This window comes from Athalia rosae, chromosome 2 (assembly GCF_917208135.1).
Source record: "Athalia rosae chromosome 2, iyAthRosa1.1, whole genome shotgun sequence".
In the NCBI taxonomy this organism is placed as follows: Eukaryota; Metazoa; Arthropoda; class Insecta; order Hymenoptera; family Athaliidae; genus Athalia; species Athalia rosae.
In genome coordinates this window covers 11,093,052-11,114,155 of record NC_064027.1, presented here as the reverse complement: position 1 = coordinate 11,114,155, position 21,104 = coordinate 11,093,052, and the positions used below count along the sequence as shown (strand labels likewise).

At 41.6% G+C, this 21,104-nt stretch overlaps 1 protein-coding gene across 7 annotated transcripts in view; it reads right to left on the bottom strand.

Moving 5' to 3' along the window:
• Positions 1 to 21,104, bottom strand: part of LOC125500070 — a 38,873-nt gene that overhangs the window by 11,840 nt on the left and 5,929 nt on the right. The window contains exons 1-2 of one of the 7 annotated variants that reach the window (XR_007277247.1): positions 20,659 to 20,771; positions 20,410 to 20,554 (exon numbers count right to left, since the gene is read on the bottom strand). The gene's annotated coding sequence lies outside the window, so the exon portion shown is untranslated. Of the gene's footprint in view, positions 1 to 10,149; positions 10,379 to 17,178; positions 17,294 to 19,831; positions 20,298 to 20,409; positions 20,555 to 20,658; positions 20,772 to 21,104 lie in introns of those variants that run through there. The other 6 variants (XR_007277246.1, XR_007277250.1, XR_007277249.1 and 3 more) reach the window with 6 other exon arrangements.

Here is a 21,104-nt window from a genome sequence, read left to right as displayed (position 1 = left end):
CCCCCGGTAATCACTCGAGGCGCGATAAATACGGCGAAATCGTTGAACGCGATGCATTGCTCGCATTGCAATCGGGGATAAATCTTTATCAAGATTTTTATAGTTTCTCGAATTCAATATAAACCCCGTTTTCAATTAAAGCGTAATCAACCGCTGCATCGAATAGTCGGCTCCGAGATGCCGAAGTTCTTGCAAGTGAAGTGCTTGTTTTGTCTTGTAAAATATAATATACAGACCATAAAGTAAATATGCTGATTGGAATTTTCATCCCAAATAATTTCATCCGTGAACCGAACTGATCCAATGCATGAACATGATCATTCGATAAACGTATTTCAAAAGTTTATGTCCTTTGATCGCGTGGTACGGTTATACAACTGTTAGTTTCGCCGCGCTTCTGAATATTCCAAATAATTAAACTTGCTGTAGGACGATAAATTTCACGTCTCGTTGAATTTCATTAAATAATATCAGAAAGAATTACCCTGAATCTATCAAGGCGGGAGTAACGGTGTCATTAATATAGCTCATTAAGCTGCTGGGATATGACTAGAGTAAAATTTTAACAAGCTCTGCACCTGTAAGAGAAAAGTGAAAATAAATTAATTTCAGAGTTATTAAGGGTAAGAACAATTAATCGTTATCGTTCGTCTTGCCAGAGCTGGTTTGAGAAATTAACATGTGCCATTCTTAGATGCGAACTGCAAGTACACCTAGAACTTACTGTCTTCGTGGTATATGTGAATAGAATTACTGCAGAGGAATTTGATTCTGTGAGGTTACTACTGAAGTTATGGATTTTATCGTACTTCTTGACCGAGTCAGATTACCATTCCGATTTTCAGAAGCATGCCATTTTCTTCCTGAAGGTCCTTTTCTTGGAATTCTACGAAATTCGGAATTAGAGAAAGTCTAGAATGGCGATAAGTCTGTTCTAAGTCTGTTCAAAAAGTGGAAAGCACACATTCAGCTTGAAATTTCGGCATATTTCGATTTGTCTTCTTATCTAATGAGGCCAAACAATGGAATACTTCAGATTTTGGCTTGGTCAAGAGAGACCGTCGTTTCGCCGTGAAAACAAAAACTATCCGAGGGTTGAATTCAGCAGTATTCATACGATTTGATTAAATTCAAGCTATCATTCTACAGCCGGTTTCACCCACAGTTAGAATCAAGTCGCGAATGGCGGTTTTGACACACCCGCGGTTACGATTCAAAGCTCAAGTATTACCACGGCGTACGCTGTGCGGTTTTAATTACGCCCGGCATTCTTGAGATATTGGAAATGAAATGATAACTCAAGCAAGCTGTTATGTGAGATGAGCGGGCCCGGCGCGATTTTGGCATTCTACTGCGGTGATTAGTTTACATACACTACATGTAGCCTTGTCTACCGCATATATCAGTGCGCAGTGATAAATTCTACGCAAATTCGTCACGTGCTTGACGTTTCCGAGTCGTTGCTCCGAATTTTTTTCAATAGATCTTTGAGATTTTTCCAAAGTACTTTCATAGCGTGTGAAAAAACATACTTTCGATTTCTATCAATTTTTACTGGTTTGGAAGGCTTCTGCCATTCACTGTCTGTGATATTCTGTTACACGCATAAAAAATAAGTTAGAATTAATAGAAATAGCTATGCTTAGTATGAAAAAGACTCTTCGAGTCCGCGGAAAATTAGATACCAAAAACTCGCCACTAGAGGGCCAGATTCCTCGACCTCGCTCGTAGGCGAAACACAACGCGGAGAAAATAAGGCCCCGGCAGGTCGGGTGATTACTAATGTAGTTCAGTTATTCGCCACTAGGTGGTAGGGTGTTCTCGCAGCCGAAAACGTACTAGTACGATTTAAGACCCGAGGACCTCCAAGGCTCACTGATGTCATTTGATAGTCGTGTTATTAGACAATGCTAGTAAGAAATTGTATCAGTTTTCTACGCGATTCTAAGCGATTTTCATCCATCAAGGTGACTTCTAACGTAGTAAAGCAAACTGCGCCTGGACTCTCCTCCTCCTTTGGAAGTGGTGACTTCACGGTGAATCGATGTTAGAATAAAGAATAGGTTTCTTCATTCCTTTGCTATTCTTCAGGTCGTCGCGCACGGCGAACGTACATAAGACTGAGTATATTACTGTGAGACGGAGAACATTAGTTTCAAATACTTTTGAATTCTAGCCATGATCGACGCAGAGACGACCATTCCAACGACATTTTATACGATTATACGACGAACTTGGTGAATTCTCGCCTTTCAAAGGATGCTCTAGAAGCAATTTTGCTGTTACATTTATTTTCCTCCTCCGATGACAGAATAGAGACCGAATATATACGCCCTGTCCGTGTCACGCTTTGCGAAAAAATTTCTGGATTTTCGGAAACTCGTTGTCAAGGACGTCTTGGAAAAAAGTTTGCTCTCACAGACCAGTGGTCAAATAATTCATCCGTGCGTCCAACTTCTTTATTACGGTCATCCAAGCACCATGGTGACGGAAGTGACACCACTTGAAAAGGCCTGCAAATATCTGTTTTATAAACGCCGATATTAGATGAAAATTCACCGGATTCATTACGCTTGTGGCCAGAAGGAAACCCCAAGAATGCTGATGTTTTCTGCGCTACTTTCCATAGTCTTGCAGATCGATTGATTGAATTTAGAAATACCTTCAGGCCTGTCATCAGACCAGTTTTCCTCTACGAACATGAGATTGTCCTCCATTGCAATGTATCATTCGTTTCAGTCGCTTTAAGACAACAATGATACAGAGTTGAAATCCAAAGTTACCATTTTCCAAACTTCAGAAATTTGATCTCACATTCGCGATCATATTCATTTCGCATTCTTCGGAGATTTTTCAAATTCGGACCATCGTTTCGGATTCAAATTTTGGGAATCTGGTTTGCTAGAAGTATACGCTGACGGGTGTCAAGATTCTGGATGTCAGAACTCACGTACGTTCTAGTTACTGTAGTTGTTAAGGAAACGCGGTGTTGCAACAAGCTTATTGGCACCGGGCCAAAAGCTTCCTCTTAACCACCGTTTAGTTTTGAATGCGCTTTACTAAGCTGTAAGGTAGAACGGTTGCGCGTCTGCAGCCTTTTCTGGAAGAAAATAACCACCCAGACGTAAGCTTTGGCTGTCAGCATTAAAACCGAATGTATTCGTAACTCCTTACCCTTCTCACCTTCTCGAATTACTTCACGGCTGGTCGCCGAGTGAACAGACTAGATTTTCTTATTTCTACAAGAACTGTAAGGGTTTGTGATTTTCCTATTCCCCGTCACAATTGCAGGGTCGTAAGTATAGGGTAAGGACGATCCCAATTGAAGTAGAGAAGATTACTCCGTATTGTGTTTATAAAGGTGAACCCAATTTGTACATCCTGCCGTACAGACATCTCTTTGTAAAATGTAATATGTGCAAATCCATCGGGTCCACGCCTCGAATATATTGTAACTGGCTATTTTGTGATCTCAACACCGCCCGATGATTCTCGAATTTGATTTAAATGAAGAGAATTTGGAGAAAGGAAATGTTTTTGTTCCAAAGTCGCACGATCGACAAGGGTTGCTCTCACAGTAATGGCTATTGCCATTGTTGGAATTTCTATTTTGAAAATTGCCTTCCCTTTACATTCATGTATTATATATATATATATACATTCGAGGGCAACCGTAAGATATCCTCCGACTTCCTGTGCGTGGTATGACTTGTCTGTAGGATATACGTCGAGAAACTTTTTATTGCATGTACGTAACCGCGTAATATTAGGTATATATTCTCATATGAAATGAGATATAGAACAATTTTTCATGAATGTAATATGATTTAGCGAGGTGAATTTTAGAAATACTGCATCTCATTCACCGACGGGTTATACTCGCGATGCGGAGGAAAGGAAAGGCGGCTGCTTGCAGCTATGATATATTTGGCATTTGTATCGTATGGAGTATAAAAGAAGGTACTCTCGCGCAGCTATTGCGTCAGGTTTTTACTCGCTAATAATTTTATCCTTGTTTAATATTTTGTCCCGTCATGTTTCTAACCAATGCGCATTTTTCCAGTCTCACATTTTTCACTCATAGAACATAGCAACCTACCTCGTGTGTACGTACAATACCTTTCGTAATTATCTTGTCTTGCCATTGCACTGAGAAAGTCTGTTATTCGGAATACAACTCGTCTTTAGACAAACGTGACTCATGGCGTTCGAATATTTTCTTAATATATTTTCATCAGAAAAGAAGTTTTTCGTTTGCGAGGGCGATGAGACACAAAATTTATCGATTAAAAATATTAAAAGAAGGAGGTATTCAGGGGTGGAAGAAAATATGAAGAAGAAATTTCTGAGTTTAAAGAAAGATGTCTCATTGATTCGGAGTGAAAAGTCTTCCGGTTGCTGAGCATTCGCACATCCGATTGAAAACGTTGTATGTTCTTTGTGGAACAAAAGACTTGGAAAATTTTTGTGCCCCTAATATTCATGAGAGGATAATCATGCTGCCAAAATCAGACGAAATACTCACAACGAACAAACTGTCGAGCCAACGCGGGACTAGATATCCCAAAAAATTTGTTGTACCTTCTGTAGGTTCCGATTAATTCCTCAAATTTATTCATCAGCGCATCGGCAGGATTTTACCCTTGGATTATAATATCTCGAGAACGAACGTCGCGTCGGTTCAAGTTGAGGGGCATGACCTTCCGCCGCGTCGCAACAGTATTTGCAATATCAACCCTCTGTATCTTTAGACTTGACAAAGAAATTTAAAGCTCTCCGTCGTGGCACCGTTACCAGTCTTCCACTTCAGGCGAAAATATTCCTCTTCTTAAATTATTATCTAATAAATTTGAGGGTACGTCGTTTTCGTCGTTGTCTCGACTTATCATAGACGGTCTGAACATATACCTGGATGAAACATGTTTCTAAATCTGCAGTTTCTGTCAAGTTTTTTTTTTCAGTCGTTATTTTTGAAGAGTTCAGTTCTGCCGTTGTGTACGTAAGCATAGCTCACGTACGTAAAAATGCAATGGTCGATCCGACAGCGATGTGCGAGGAGCAGGATTTTTACGTTCGTCATTAATTGACACACAGTCGTTACCGCTTCGTTGGTATGGCACCCTCTTTTGGCTAGTTGTCTTGACATTGGTCAACGGTTCAATCTCCAATCACTTGGAAGCTCATTTTTCTTATCATCTTGTTAAAGAAAATTATTAGAATTTTTCTTTCATTTTTCGCAGTTGAAGTTCTGTATGTTCTCGACTGTCGTTTGCAGGTGCTTTCACATGGCACCTATATACTATGTATGTGCAATATTCTCGTCCAGTATGGACGCCGCAATCAAATGCGTTTCAGTTGGTAAAAATATAATCCACGGTGCACATAATTTATCACAGTTGCTGGATACACAGGTATAGACATACGTGCATGTAGCTGATTCTATTTGAATATAAAATAGAATCATGTTGCGAAATTTGTTACGGCTCCGACATTAATATCAAAATCCGGTTTTATGTTATTCGTACAAATAACAGTGAACTATATTTCATCACTTCCATCACTGAAGTATCACAAAGCGCAGTTCATTTCGAGTTTATTCATCCCATATTACGTCAAATTTTGAATGCTACCTGATACTTGATGTGATTTTCACTTCAGGTACGGAAAAGACAGTCACGTGCACCTAAGTTGCTCTCTTCTATTTTCACCTTTCAAGAATTCGTGCTTGAATGCAACAAATCAGGTTTCTTAGCTTGGTTCAGATCGGTCCGATTTAAAGTAGATCATCGACGGTGTTTGAAGGGTAAGTATTTTTGCGGAGTCGAAGAGCGAAATGGGAGAAAGTAAGACGAGGGAGATGAAGCAGGTACAAGAAGACCCCGTGACCAACGGTGGCAAACAACCAGGCAGACATCCAGCGCAGCATGTAGCGCCGCAGCTCTCGATTAATTCAAAGACCTAGATCTCGGTATACCTTACATACCTATATCTACCTCTACCCACCTCACTTCATAGAATAATTGTTGGTAGTAGCGATGTATCTTGAGTCTGGGTGCGACGCGAGACGGGTTAACGGCGCCAGTCTTCCCACCTTACTCGAAATGCTTAATGAAATATTCACCTTAATTGCACAAAGTGGTCTCAGGCGCTAGTCAGGAATTAGAAACTGTACGGGTGGGGACTCGATAATACGTCGAAGGTACAAAGCAGCTAGCACCGATAAACTTTCGTTTTCAGTTTCCTACACGATGATTATCATGCTACATGTTTTCATTGCAATATTTCATTACGTCATGATCTCAGTCATTGTACCTGTTGGCGCGTATGGACTTTTCTACAGTTGGCCAAGTCGATGCCTTCATGTTTCTTTCATGTTTGTTCACTGATAGAATCCATTGTTCACAGAATTTCATCTGAAGCACGTCTTTTATAACGTGGAGTTTTTCAGCAGCAGGAAGAGAAGTTCAAGTGTTTTTTTTTTTGTATCGTCGAGGTACAATTTTTGATGCGACTTTGACGAACGTTAACCGGGCAGCGTTCGCGTCGTTAGTTTCGCCAATATTCAGTCCAGAGTGATCATTTGCCCCGAGTGACCTGCATTTCGCTCAGTTTTTCCACGAATATCGGGGTGCGTCTATGGAAATTTGTCGATAATTGGTTTCGATGAAATTATATGCGGCTTGATGAAGTAGATCGCATCATAGGTAGACGGGGAAAGACCGGTAATCTGGATCACGAGGTAAATTGAACTATGTAGGAAAGTACGGAACAAACAATAGCTATGCGGTTTCTGTGGAGTGGTCCAATCTATCCGTGGTCCGATACATCCTACTCCTCTCTACATTTCGCATCTGAATTTCCATGAAAATAACGACCACCGGTATTCTCGATTCGATCGGTAATATCCTCCGATACAATGGATAAAAGTCGACCTGCAGTCCACGCGGCTGAAAAATCTGTACGGTGGAAAGTTTAGCGGCCGTCCGAATGATAACCGATGGATAAATCGTTATTCCGCTCGTAAATTCGGGTGAATAGATACCCGCGTATACGAGATCTTGGTAGTATGCAAAGACGCATATTGTTTCGGCAACATTCTCAGCCTCCCACAACGGATTTTGGAAACCATTTTGAAACTAGACAGCAATAAGCAAGCAATAACGCGTATTTATGCCTACTACGGGAACGGGGCTTCCCTTTTGCCGGGGAAATTTAGTGTCGACCGGATCTGTATTCCGATGGGGTGAGTTTTGCGCTTGTAATAATATATCAGCTATTCGCCCTATTCGTTCAGCGCTCCTTGATGCGGGGCTTCCAAGGGACGAATTCATGCTTATTGCTACCGATTTTCAAAGACGGCCAACTTTATTTAGAATCCCTGTACGTGAGCGCGATCTTGCAAATTTTTTATGCACTCTACATCAGGTGTTTTTTTGCTTTTTCAGCTACGCTCTTTAAGCGGACCTAAAATTGATGCGATCCATATTTTTATAGTTTCCAGATCTGTTTTGGCCACGGTGCGAGGAACGGTATTTTCTACGGACGGATTTTTTTTCTGTGTAAAAAATCGACGAAATAAATAAAGGAAACACCCAGGAAAAACCAAGCAGTGTTCGCGAATTCTTACATTTACCTCAAAGAGGATACAGAAGGATCAAGTATAGTTTCAGCAAGTTTTCCGATAATTACATCAGTCAAATTGGTTTTTATATCAGTTGACCGATAATTGTACGAGTCGAAACTTTGGTTTCGCATTCTAAGGTAATCAGATCGAGCATAACGGCGGGTGTGACATAAATGATTCGTCGTTGCGTCAAACGACGCGTCGCTCACGCTCTTGCGGCTTCATAAAAGAGGTTGTCAACTTTACGATTTCCTTGTATATTAAGCTGGAACGCCACCATACCACGTGAGAGCGTGCACTGCGCCAAGGAGCAGGAGCGCGTTATATGGAGTGTAGTATGGGGGATGAAAAGAGAAAGAGAAAGCGAATAGATGAGAGATACGACAGCGCGGAGACAAGATTGCGAATCTAAATGCAAATTTACGGGGGCGGCAAATCTTACATCAACCTCCATACATACACCCACACTGATCTGACCGAGAAACATCGAACCTCCCCTGCATATCACCTGCATCCCGAATTTCGAGTTTCACTTTTTTGTCTGTGTAATCGAGTGCAGAACTCTCACTCCGATATACTACCACCGTGTGAATATACGCGTGACGGAACACTTTCGGCGACCATAGTAGGGTATGCGAATGAGCCGGCATTATTTTTTGTTTTCGTCCGAAAAGTAATCTCACGTGAAAAGTGGCGACGGATTTTCCAACAACAAAATGAAAAAATCTCGAAAAGTAACAAGATAACGTACGAAACTTGAGCGGTTTTTTGAAACGCTACTGCAGTGAACCTGCAGAGGGACCGAAATTCGGTGAAACTTGAGCTTTTCCACGGAGCTTGCGATTAAATTTGGTCCTTGGAATACAACTCTTGAGTTCATTCGGATGTTGACAAGACGAAAATGCAATTTCTACTCTTTCCAGTCAGTTGATGTTAGATTAGATCTTTGGTTTCGTGTTTCATTCTAATTTCCCTGTCTTACTTTTTATTTCACGAAAAGCTGAGGCTCATAAAAGTTACTCGATTCGACGTTACAAAATTAATTTTCCTCTTACGAAGGAATATCGTGACGAGTGGAGTAAAAAGGGATATCATTGTGATCGCCCCAAGAATGACAACATTTTCATGTTTCTAGTCTCAACCGACATGGACCAAAATCCGAAGATGATCAGATCATCAAAAAAATTAATGGAAAATTCAAAACATCTGGGAAGCTCGAAACATACCTTGCGCATACTTTGGGATTTCGTCTAATCGCAGACTTTTCGAAGGAGTTTGAGTTACAAGGAATCCGGCACTCTTCTCGGCATATGTAACGGAAACGAAATTCGACGGAACTTAATTTCGGCGGAAACTTTTGCGAGGCCATGAACCGACGACTAACTTGACCATTATCATTCCCAAACTGCCCGTAGAAACGTAGATTCTATCGGAGAGGCGTCAACCAAACTATGCATCTAATTTGATTTCGGTCTGTCAAGTCCTAATAGAATTCCGTTTGTAGGATTGCATTCCCTCAGTAGTCGTATTGGGAGTCCACGGAAGAAAGGATTCGTTTCGATTCAGGTGGAGCAAATCGATTGATTACCCAACTGGGACCTGCATGTGAAATCGATGAAGCAGACGAGATAAGAAAATGAGATAGAAGATTTAGTTTTATGAATAAAATTTCAAATTTGTTTCGTTCCGGAACATTAGTTAGTACAGATTGGAAATAACAAGGTGCAATGAAGCAGATGATGGAAGGCGTGCCGGAGTGGAGGATACCCCAGGATACTGCAGACTGCAGAAGGGGGAAAAAGAAGAAGAAGAAGAAATACCACGTAGAAGCTGTACCATCTACATTCAAGGGAGATAAAGAAGTGAGATGTGGAAAGAAAATGAACTTTCGAAGCGTACCAAGGATACGCTTAAGAGTTCTACGTCCGGAGCGTTTACCTGAGCGTTTACTTCTCATTCTTCCATTTCCATCAAATCTATACCAGGGTATTCTTTCACACGCAATATCGTTCGAGCCTTGCAGTTCTTTTTTTAACTATATTTCGAAATCCAAAAATGATTCAATTATTTCATAGATGCGGTGTGAATTTATGTATCCTTAATTCAGTTTTGCAGGTTCAAATATCTATCATAGCCCGAAATTTGATCTTCCAATTACAAATTCCTATCCCTAACACCGAGAATCAGTACTTCCAGGATTCAAACCGTAAATATTCGGATTTCACCGAAGGTTTTCTAGGATACGTTGTACGATTAATTCGTGGAAGCAGGCGAAAATTCGAGTGAAGATATTCAACGAGCGTAAGAACCTTTCTCAGCAACAATTTCAGTAATCATTTTATTCGTAGAAACAGCAATCGCTGGGGCTTTGGTATTACTTCAAATTTCGCCCCGAAATTCTCGATTATTAATATTCACGAAAAGTCAGTCTTTCAGAGAAGTGAAAAAAAAAAGGAATCAATTTCAGATCAAAAGAGGAACAGAGTTTGCTAAATATTTCAGCTGTAATTACGTGAAACATTTACCTATCGTTGGCGTCGTGTGATTTGAATTTAAGTAAAAGACAGGAATGACGAATTTCGGTTGGATTGGCCGTCAAAGAATTGCGTTGTTTCAATGCACGTGTAGTAAAAGATCCCTTTGCTCCTGCGGGCTTTGAGTCCCTCGGATTCGATATATATCTACAAATGTTTACATCGAGACGTGCGGTCCATACTCGCGAACCTTCCGACCCCATACTGCCCAGGTATAAAACTGAAACAATTGGTTTTTATGAGCGAAACGCGTCTGGAATAGCACGATGTTATAGTTATGTCACCCAGCTACCCCCGTATTCTTGAACGAACACCCACCACGATGAAGCTATACACGGCGTATCTATAGCATTTTATTCACGAGGTGTATTTTTTTTTTTTTTCTCCTTTTTGAATTTCCACGGTTTCATATAGTTGATTGTCTATTCTCCTAGTATACATATTGCGGTGAAAATTGACGGAGGGATGGAATAATTGAATTACAGGGTGATCTGTAAACATTTATACCGCGATGCGACACCACGTCTCGAATACTTTTGTGTGGTTTGTATCTTCAGATACGAAGGAAGTTACGCCAAATTCATGGGTGATTTTTAGAAGACGTACCCACATTAGCGCGTAACCAGAACTCGTTCGCGTGAAATTTTGTGCCTCGAAGTCCTGCAACGCGATCGGTAACTTGGAAATAAAATTGTCCCAATGGTGTTTACGGTGGGCTTTACACACACATACTCGCGTACATATGTAAAGGGTACACAAATTCTCGATACAGCGACGTAGTTAGTGCGACAGAGCTTTATTGAATTTGGCTTCAGTGGCTCTCCTGTCTGTTGAGCTTTTTCGTAGTCTAGACGGCACAAGATGATGGGATCAATCCGTGTTTATCCGATGTAAGCCGAGTACAACTCTGCACAAAGAATTTCGTCACCCCCTCCCGAGCTTCCCGCGTCGTTATAGGGGGAAAAAAATTATTGGGAAAGAAACGAACGAACGAACGAACGATCCGATTGAAATTCGTTATTCACGTGTAGAGCGTTCGACGAAATCCGTTTGTGAACGATTCCGCCCGAGAATTGGATAAAAGAACATTTAGCGCACGTGTCAGCTTTTCATTGAGTCGGTAGGCTAGAGGACTTGAATTGATAGCTAATCTAACTTTCCTTATAACCCGTTCACTTAGTAAGTACCCACATTAGATATCGTGCCATTTGCCTTTCACACGTTGAAAGGGTTCTTGTTCAAACTTCTTGACGGTCACCCTCTTAAAGACGATAGTTTCTTCGTAATTAGAAATCTCTCGCCGGTATAGAAAAGCGGACTCGATTCGATGCAAATATTTGAATGCATTTGAATTGGAGATGATGTTTTTGTACGAAATGACTGCTGGGAAGCATCACTACGCTAATAGCAATGAATATTTGAACACGGACATTCGTTCCGCATGATGACATTATGGTAGTTTCACAAATTTACCGTTACTTTATCATCGACAGTTAAATCTGTGACAATTTTCAACTTATCAACGGTCATTTTTGTCCTATGATAATTTTTTTCAGCAGGTCATTAATTAGACGTAAAAGTTCCGACCCTCCTACTCAAATGATCTGTTGGTGGGACAATTCGGCATTACGACGAATTAATCGACATACGTAGCTACGTGTCCTACATAGAAATATGATAATTTCGACCAAAAACTTGTGAACTTGCGTCGGGTCGCCTGAATTATGGATGACTTTTGGTAATAATCTATTCGGACCGGCGCTGCGATGTACATCAATATTTTGCGAGGGGAAAGAAAGTTTGTTTGCGCATCATACGAGTGAAAAACCAGAGAACTCCGAACTCTTACACATTCATCGGTACGCGGGACGGGATATTGGGACGGACATACACCGACGATATCCGACTAAATAAAATAAAAGGGGCGAACGAAAAATTTACGGCACTCTAGGTAGCGCGGGCAGCGGGAGACAGCTGTTAAAAAAGTATTCGCCCAAACATTCTATTTCTTTGATTTTTCGTCCGACAATATCTCATACACCTTTGACCCTATCACTTTTGGATTGTCGGACGAAGAGAGTCGAATCTGCAGGGAGTTGACTGATCACAATCGGATGGAATCGATCAGGCTGGGAGAAAGATCTCGGGACTTGAAGGTATCGGATAAAGTTTTAGTCGAGCGCTGTAACGGGAAGTGAACGTGGCGTTGTATAAGAGCCGATAACATTTTAGCGGCGGCCTCGATCGTCCGTGCGGAATTCACCGCGGTGACGACTTTCCCCGCCATGAAAATTATTATAGAAGAGCGATGCTTGCGGCTCGTCGAGCGGCAACGGACGGGAGTCTTGTCGAATACTTTTTTCTAACTTGGTTCGCAAAACTCGATTTTGCGCACGCAAATCAGTGCGCTAAATCGTACGTTACCGTATCCGTGTGCGAAATGCGGTTTGCGCGCGCGAAATCGATTCCGCGTACTCGTTAGGAAAAGTAGAGTACGCAACTCCTCGTGGAGTTGAGTCTATGCAACTCCTGCGCCTGAGCGTCACCATTTCGCGCACTCTTCGCGTAATGTACTGTTATCAAACCCATTCCGATAACTCGAGGAAAAACTGCGAGATGCGAAGGAGGCTGACTGCGAACTCGTGAAAGATAAGCAGTTAATCTATTACCGGTTAATTGAAGTGGATGTATAGCGCCTGTACCCATCTCGGCACCTCGAGCCCCTTCGGTATACACCAACAAAGTAGATTCAAGCGGGCGAGAGTGTTGGATGAAGTTAATTTATAAAACAAAGAGTAATTATAATTATTATTGGCGAGAGGTGGGGGTGACCGTTGTCTACCAATTAAAAGTTGCCAACTTCACCCCACCGTTTTATGGACGCATTACTTTTCTCCCCACTAATTTTAACCCTCTAATTCACTTTTTAATAATTCCATCTCGATCGAGACCTACTTTTATCGGCATGCTTCGTCTCGTTAAAACGTTTGATTCTTCCGGTTTTTAGCACACTATGTCTTATCGGTATTACACCTATATAGGTACTGTGGATACATAAATATATAAGGATCCATGTGCCGTATATACGTATACCTCTTACATCAGCAGCGAAGAAAATTGAAACGTAAAATGAAACTAAAACGAGAATCGCAAACCCCACGGGGCGTAATAAGTTCTACGCTTAAAATTGAATCTAAGGTTCGATAATGCAAGGGGTGTTTTACAAAGAAGTTCCACTTTCATATAAAAATAGATTTTCAGACCTACCTATTCTGCACTTTTAATATCGAACGGATCGTAGCGCAAGTTTTTCTCACTCGACTCCATCAAATGCCTTATAGACTGCACGGCCCGCTTTCACGGAAAATTAAATAAGCATTACATGCACAGAGTGAAATTTATTCGCCGCAACGAAGTATGATAAATTCATATGCGTTTGCGTTTATTTACGCAAATTCGTATTCGGTTGAGCGAACGCAGAAAGGACGCTTTATATCGAGAGCGTATAATTTGACGTCTGCGGAAAATTTGTTCGAATCAACAAAAAACTTTTATTCCCCGTGAATGCTTTTTCTACTTTGTGTATTTCTCTTAATCGGTCCCAACGGTGGTTCTCGAAACAAACTCTTTGTTTACCGGTCTGGAGCTTTATACTCGAGAAAATAGAGAATGTCAACTCGAGTCGCGTGTGGCGCGGGGTAACGGGACGACTCCTCGCGTCCCGCGGATCAAGAGCTTTGATTTTTTTATTACAGAAGTCGGCGGATTTCACGTGACGATCGTTCATTGCGTCCAAATCGCCCGGCACATCGGCTGGAATTTGAAAGTCAATCGCGTCGTAATTTTCTCTTCGTATAACGTGCAACGTTCGCCACAGGGTGGTTAAAAAAAAAAAAGAAAAAAAGATGAAACGACAGCCGATTTGAAAGCGAGAAAAAAAGCTCAACTCGTCAGCGGATTCTATTAAGCTTCCGCACGTATTCGCGTCACAAAATTAGCCGTGTCTTGACCACCTAGTGATTCGAAATCTGTCAATTTTCTCGAATGTGCCACCCTAGGATCCGTTGTATTCAACTGAATTTCACGGGTATATCAGATCTGCAACTCTGCGGATATTATTGTTCAAGTGCACTTTATCACCCCCTTGAGTTTGGCTCAATTATTTACCAACACCCTGTATATTAGCTCTTAATTTTCAAGCACTTCGATCACACTCGAGACCTCGGAGGCCCAATGACGCTATCGAGGTGGTTATCGCTTTTGCAATATACAGCGAATGAGAATTGCTCGACTTTTCGTGATTAATATTATCATTATTGCGTACAGTTATTCTATTCAGGTCATTTGGGGAATACTTTTCGTTGAATTACTAACCAAGTTCTATTCATATACAATCCCACGCTATTGTGGCGGATTAAAATCATACAATGGAAACTGAATAATTCGCATAATTGAATTCGCATAAATTTCTGCATAACGGACAACTGAAAACCACCAATTGATTTCGACCATTGGCTTAATCGATCGATAACGTCATGATATTTTTCAACTATTCTCATTGTCAGATTCACAGATTTTCTTACTTGCAGTAGAACGACTGCAGTCATCGGAAAAATGGAAGCGAAACCACGCTATCTTGTGTCTTTTTTAAAACTTTCAGTTCGACACGAATAACAAACTCAGCGAAGTGCATTACAGAATCCTCAGATTGGTTTTTTTTTTATCAAAATTATTATCTGAAATCAAGTAATCGTAAGATACCCTCAACATCACGGATGCCGCTGGACAGCGTTCTACTATAAGTCACGATCATGTGTGCATGCGAGTGAGTGACCATACAAGGGTATTAGAAATCGCGATCACTAAATATAATACAAGAACATTCCGGCATCCCCGTAGTAAGCTTACACGCGGCTACGGTCAAAGTTCCCTGAGAGCAACGAGGTGTGAATGACCACGGATCTATAGGCAACGTGTATAGCGACCGAGGGATTAGAGTTTCAAGGCACTCGTTTCCTTGTCAATCTCAGCTTCGAGGCTTTGACACTGGATTGGCTTTTACCAGACCGTTGAAAGGTGGTCAATTCGATTTTTCTTTTGCTTTCCATTTCGTTTTTTTCCGCCCCCTGTTTTTAGTTATTTTTCACGCAAGTTCTGAGATAAAGTGCTAATTTTCTTTTCGTGGTTTTCGCATTTTTCACAACTCCCGAAGCGATAAGCTCCTATTTTAGTCACGAAATTACACCGGTTTGCCAAATGAAGATCTTCGATCCCTCGCTTCTTCTCTTCACTCCTGTGGCTCGACTGAAAATATATACTTCTTTCATTCGATTGGATCGGTTCACCGCTTGTACGGATGAAAATGTAATTAGTTTACAAATTCCCATATGCTGGTGTTCGTGAAAAATTGTCGACGCTGCGGGTTGGTTGTTTCAAAGGGGTACGTACTCCGCTATAGGCGGGTGTGATTGAGAGTGCGGTCGGCAAAGACCCGGCCTTTCCGTTTCGTGCTACCTCTTTTAACTTTTGCCGTTGCATTATTTTCGATACACATAACAACGTATTTATGTATTGTGAAGATATATATCACACTCGAGATCTCGAATATCAAGGAAGAAAATGAAATTACTAATCCAATTCAAGGTATTGCATATCTGCGCGTATTCAGACGTCGCGTTAGTGGGTATTGCCCGCGATGGTGAGAGAATTTCGAGTCTGCGGCCACTGTGAAGGATCGCAAAGTGCAACTGGCTGTAACCAACCGTGAATCAAAAGGCAATGACTGCGGAGCGAGGCAGAGGATAAGGGGATTCCTGGACGCTGCTGGGTTGCCGTACCAATCTGATTACGAGCTTCGAAGTCTCTGTACGTACCGAGCACGATAATTGATTTGGATTCCTTTTTTTTTTTTTTTTTTTTTCTCCTCACGAAGGATGAACTTTTTTCTTGTTCTAAGGATTTTCGAGCATTAGTTATTCTTGAACATTTAATGTACTTGGCGAATTTTCTTGCATCAGAGATGCCTTTTCCAGGGATAAATTAGACAATAAACTTCGTTAATGTCCCTCATTTAACCTCCGCCAAAACTCTAACGCGGAAGTTTTATCTCCCCGCCTATTATCAAGCGAACGCCATTCTCGAGTTGTGGGGTGTATAGGCACTGTACGTATACACAATATACGTAAGGGGATCTCCAATCTTTCGAGGTGAACCATAGTTAATAAATCATTTTGCTCGGCGACTTGGGAAAAACAGGTTTTCAAGCCGCACGGCTCAGCCACCTTGAAAAATCCACGGCGAAATAATTTACATGAATCAATGCGTCATCAGGTTTCCATCGATCTTCTGGCAACTTTGCTGTATAATATTTATCGTTTACCGTAATACTTGTATTTCTGATGCCAAACATAACCGTTTTCATCAGAAAATATCGATTATATCATATCACCCCAAAACATTGCTTCAAAGTAACTCCAGCGGTACTTTTCATACAATGTAGTACATCTGTACAAGTTTCTCATTCATGGGGAAGAACTACGTCGGGCACGCAGAGACTCGTGAATTTTTTTCTTTTTATATTCGATTAAACCTTCGCAATATTTTTTCAGAACCTCTGGAAACATCGTGGACATTTCACAGAATCAAAAAAGTATGACTGAAAACTCCCTCGATGTATTAAGGGAGTCGGCGAATGAACATCGCCGAGCATTTGTATATTCAACATGAATCGACGCTACTTTTGTACATACGAGGAAATACAAATTGAGTTGACTAATAAACGCAAAATGCAGTTAAAATGAATTAAGCAACCAATAAAACCTATACGCTTTCGGCAGCATGTCACAAATCTACCCGCGTATAGACATCTACATTCATGTATTATAAATATACTTTACGTACATGTGTATCAAAATTCTATACGTGATCTATCTCGACGTTAACCCCCCTGTGCCGAAAGTATCACGACGTTGAGAAGAATGAAAGATAAGTGAAAAAAAAAAAGAAAAAAAATCAGCTCACCCTTGGTATGCACGTCTTGAAAGGCGGATCTTCTTTCGCACCGGTTCATGAATATTGTCAGAGTATTAGACCTATAGGTCACATATATTTGTCGCCGATTCAAAGACGCACTCAACTGCAACGGGGACGTACATTCAAATCGACATTGCGCGTTGGAATTCATTTCGGAAATGCGGCGTATACCGGATTTACGAGTCGAGCAGCAGATAGTAGAGACTTTCCACCAGCTTCTTTGGCCAGATCTCCGCGCCCTATAAGCTCAAACAATTCTTGGCTGGACGCCACCCCGGTACCGCATCCATTTTATGCATTTTGCGGCTACCCGCGCGTTCCGTGCAAACGCATCGAGGTTTACAAATTGCGGGCCAATGCACTTTGCATCAACTTCCCTTATGCAGTTGTGAAAGACGCGCGCGTTGCAACATCAGACGAAACGAAATATGTTCGTGATATGGAATCCCATGGGAGAATTCCTTCACGGACAATCGTTATCACAATTATACCGATTTCTTCACCCTACTGCGATTGGTCCGATGTTAAACGTTTTGATACCCAGTGCGCTTGCAATCGACCGAATATGCGTGCTAGATATGCATGCTAAACGTGGCGATTACTCTTATCTCATGAAAAGCACACCTGGTTCAGATATAATGTGGTCTGCAGAAAAAGCAACTTGTCGTCGAGAAATTTTGACGTTCCATTAATCTTACAGTTTGCATGTATATTCCACGGGAAGGTGAATGATCGCGTGAACCAACGACTGTTATCGTGACCCTCGTGGTGCGTGAAAACGGATCTCTAACTACGTGCGTTTCGTCAATTCGCAAGATAATTGTCGTTGAATCCGGTGCTGCGTGGAATGTATGGGGTTTCTGACGCGTAGGCGATTGATTCGAGGCCAAATAATCAGGGAACAAAAGACATATTGATTTATCGCGTCGAAACCGAAGGTATATGGTTCGAATTGCCATACCCTGTAATTTACACCGCTATTAGAACGTTCTCACAGGTTACTCAGACCGCCCAGAATTATTGACGGCCATTTTTATCACGCTATGATTCTTGAAGCGCTTTTACCCGAGCTTTTACCGCTCCGGTATAATAGAAAAGATAAGGCTTCCGTACCCATCCGCAAAGCAATGGGATAATATTTCATGAAATTCTCGTATTCGGTTCAAGTTGTTTGTATTTCACTCTGGAAGTTCGTCTTGTTCTTTTACTCAAGATACGATACGCTGTATCAATGTATGCGTGCACGGTATTCCATCTTCCCTGATTATATCGAGTATCGGGGTAGAAGTATATTCGGGGTGGGCAACAAAAGAAATATCACATTTGAAACCGTTTCTTCACTCGTTTCTTGTAGAAACTAGCACCGCACGCACGCGCCACATTGGATTTCATTCGTCGTTTGAATTTCATTTGTCCCATGATTTTTTTTTCAGTTTCAGATTATCACGATTGGTCATCAACTTTTCGGAACAGGACCTTCGAAAGACGCGCACTTCGCATCTTTGGATCTTATTCCAATAGTATCCCAATCGCTCTCTCATGCAGAGGTGGAGGTTCACATTCTCACAAGGGACATCACGAGCGTGAAAATTGCGCCAGTCCACAAGAAACTGGAAATTTTCAGTCGCGACTCGAGAGGAGAGTGACTTCTAGAATAGAGCGAATTGTTCTCAACAACAATTTGCAACTTTATACAGCTTTCGTTGTCACGTTTCCCGAGAAATCATTTGTTTCGGCCTTCTCCGTGCATCGGTAGCTCTACCGTGTGAGATTTTGTGGAATATGATTGTCGTTGTAATAAACCGAAGGTGGCTCAATGCACTGATTCGTTTCGAATCCCGTCTCTTCGATGAGAATGGGTCCTGTCTGTGAGCTACAGCCAGATGAGCGGGATAACGTGAGCTTATTCCATACTTCATTCGAATTTCCCTAGCCGAAGTTAAACTTTGATCCAATTCCTAAGATGTCAACGCATTATCGGAGCTGGATTCCGACAATGCGTTGAAAGAAAAATGAGGGAAAACTCGGGCAATAAACAATCCAGCAATAAGCTATCCCCAGCGACGTACCGTAGCGTAGCTCTCTAGGCTACATGGGAGGCTACGTCGTAGTCAGCGCTCTCACGGTAGCTTAGTAACAGAACGTAGAGTAACGACAACGTCGATACAGCAATAAATAGCCCTGCAGGATCCAGTTCGGATTCAACGCGAGAGCTTCGCAAACTCTTATATAAATAATACCTAGCTGCAGGTAGCTGCTTCTTCTCGTAAAACTGAATTATGTGCAAACACCTAGCATTGGTTTCCTCGTGCGTCAAGTGTCTGGTCGTGTCTACGGATTCTCGTATACCTTCCTTCCTTTTACATACATCTCTACTATACGCGATTGTTTGTACACCGTACACTCGCTACCTACGTATACAGGTATGACGCGACGCGTACTCGTTGCGCCGCCCAGACAGAAATTGAGTGCAGCTCGGAGCCATGCAGAGAATTTGCTCTTTGTCACTAATTCAGTTCTGTTTGCATACGCCCGATACTTATCGTACGCGCGAGTCTACGTAGTGCTTGAAATCCCGTGATTTCATCACTTTCACGACAAACGAGATACATTCGAACGTCGTTATTATTCGTTATTATACCTGCAGTATCTTCGTTCGTCACCTGAACGCTTGATGTAAAGGGCAGCGAGGATTCTCAGGACGTGTGTTGCCAAAGACTGAGGAAAATCCTACGGTTGGCTACGTATCGCGCAGTGTTCCGCGTGTCCAACCGAGCGTAATATGCAAATGACCAGGAAAATATATACGGCCAGACAACTGCAAACTTGTACTTCACTCGGATGAAATATTGTCCGTTGGAATTTTCATATATCCGTTAGGTACAGCCGAAAGTTTGCGTCGATTTTCTCGCCAAGAAAATACACGTTAACCGCGTGCGCCAACAATTGTCGATACCTCGAAAATGATCGAATCAAAATGGAAGATGGGCCCCACGGGATGAAAAAAATCTTGGGGTAGGTATATATGAAAGTCGAGTGATACTATATCCACCGCCAAAGAGGCGAAGCGGACTAATTTAAATGGGGTGGTGTATCCCCTCCGGCAAGTTTTCCGACACGTTGCTACCTAAAACCTTGCACCGCGCCGTGTCGCGGATCGTTTCAAGAAGAGAGGAAGAGAATTCACATGAAAAGTACACGTAAATAATTAGATCTCACCACCGAGGTTGAAAAGCATCCAATGCATCTTCGTTTTCCAGTTGAAACCACCCCACGATCTCTCCGTACAACCGCTGCGGGCTTTTGCTTCGGTACGAGGTTGTAGTACCATCCCATGTAGTAGATACGGCCTGTCGACGTTCAGCTGTAAAAAGGTATCTTCATTTTGATTTTTACTTTGCAGCGTATGTGCATGAATATCACGGAACTGTATAAAAATTATATAAATTGTCGCTGTTCCCGTATTACCGCGCTTCATTTAGATTCGCTACATCGTAAACAATGTTGTCGTCGAAACGTACAGAACGAAATTCGAAGAAACGTCGAGTACCTTACAGAAAAACAACATGTTGACACGTCGATCGCTGGAACGATTCGATGTGTGTTTACAGGTGAGTCATTGGTATGGGACAAAGAGTAGAAGGCAATCGTAGTTCAATGTATAGAAATGAGGAAATGATGAAAAATGAAGTGAACGGTGAGCAATTATTTTGAAATCGTTTGTAACGAATTGTTTTATTACAATTATATGTTCGTCGAGTGACGTTTATATGCTAATGTTTTCTAATCAAATTCTATGGTGGGCCTCGTCGTAATCATTCATTATTTTCTTGAGTTCTTTTACTCAATAATCAATTTTATCAATAAATCAAATAATCGGACACCACCATAGTACAAATACATAAATAATCAGA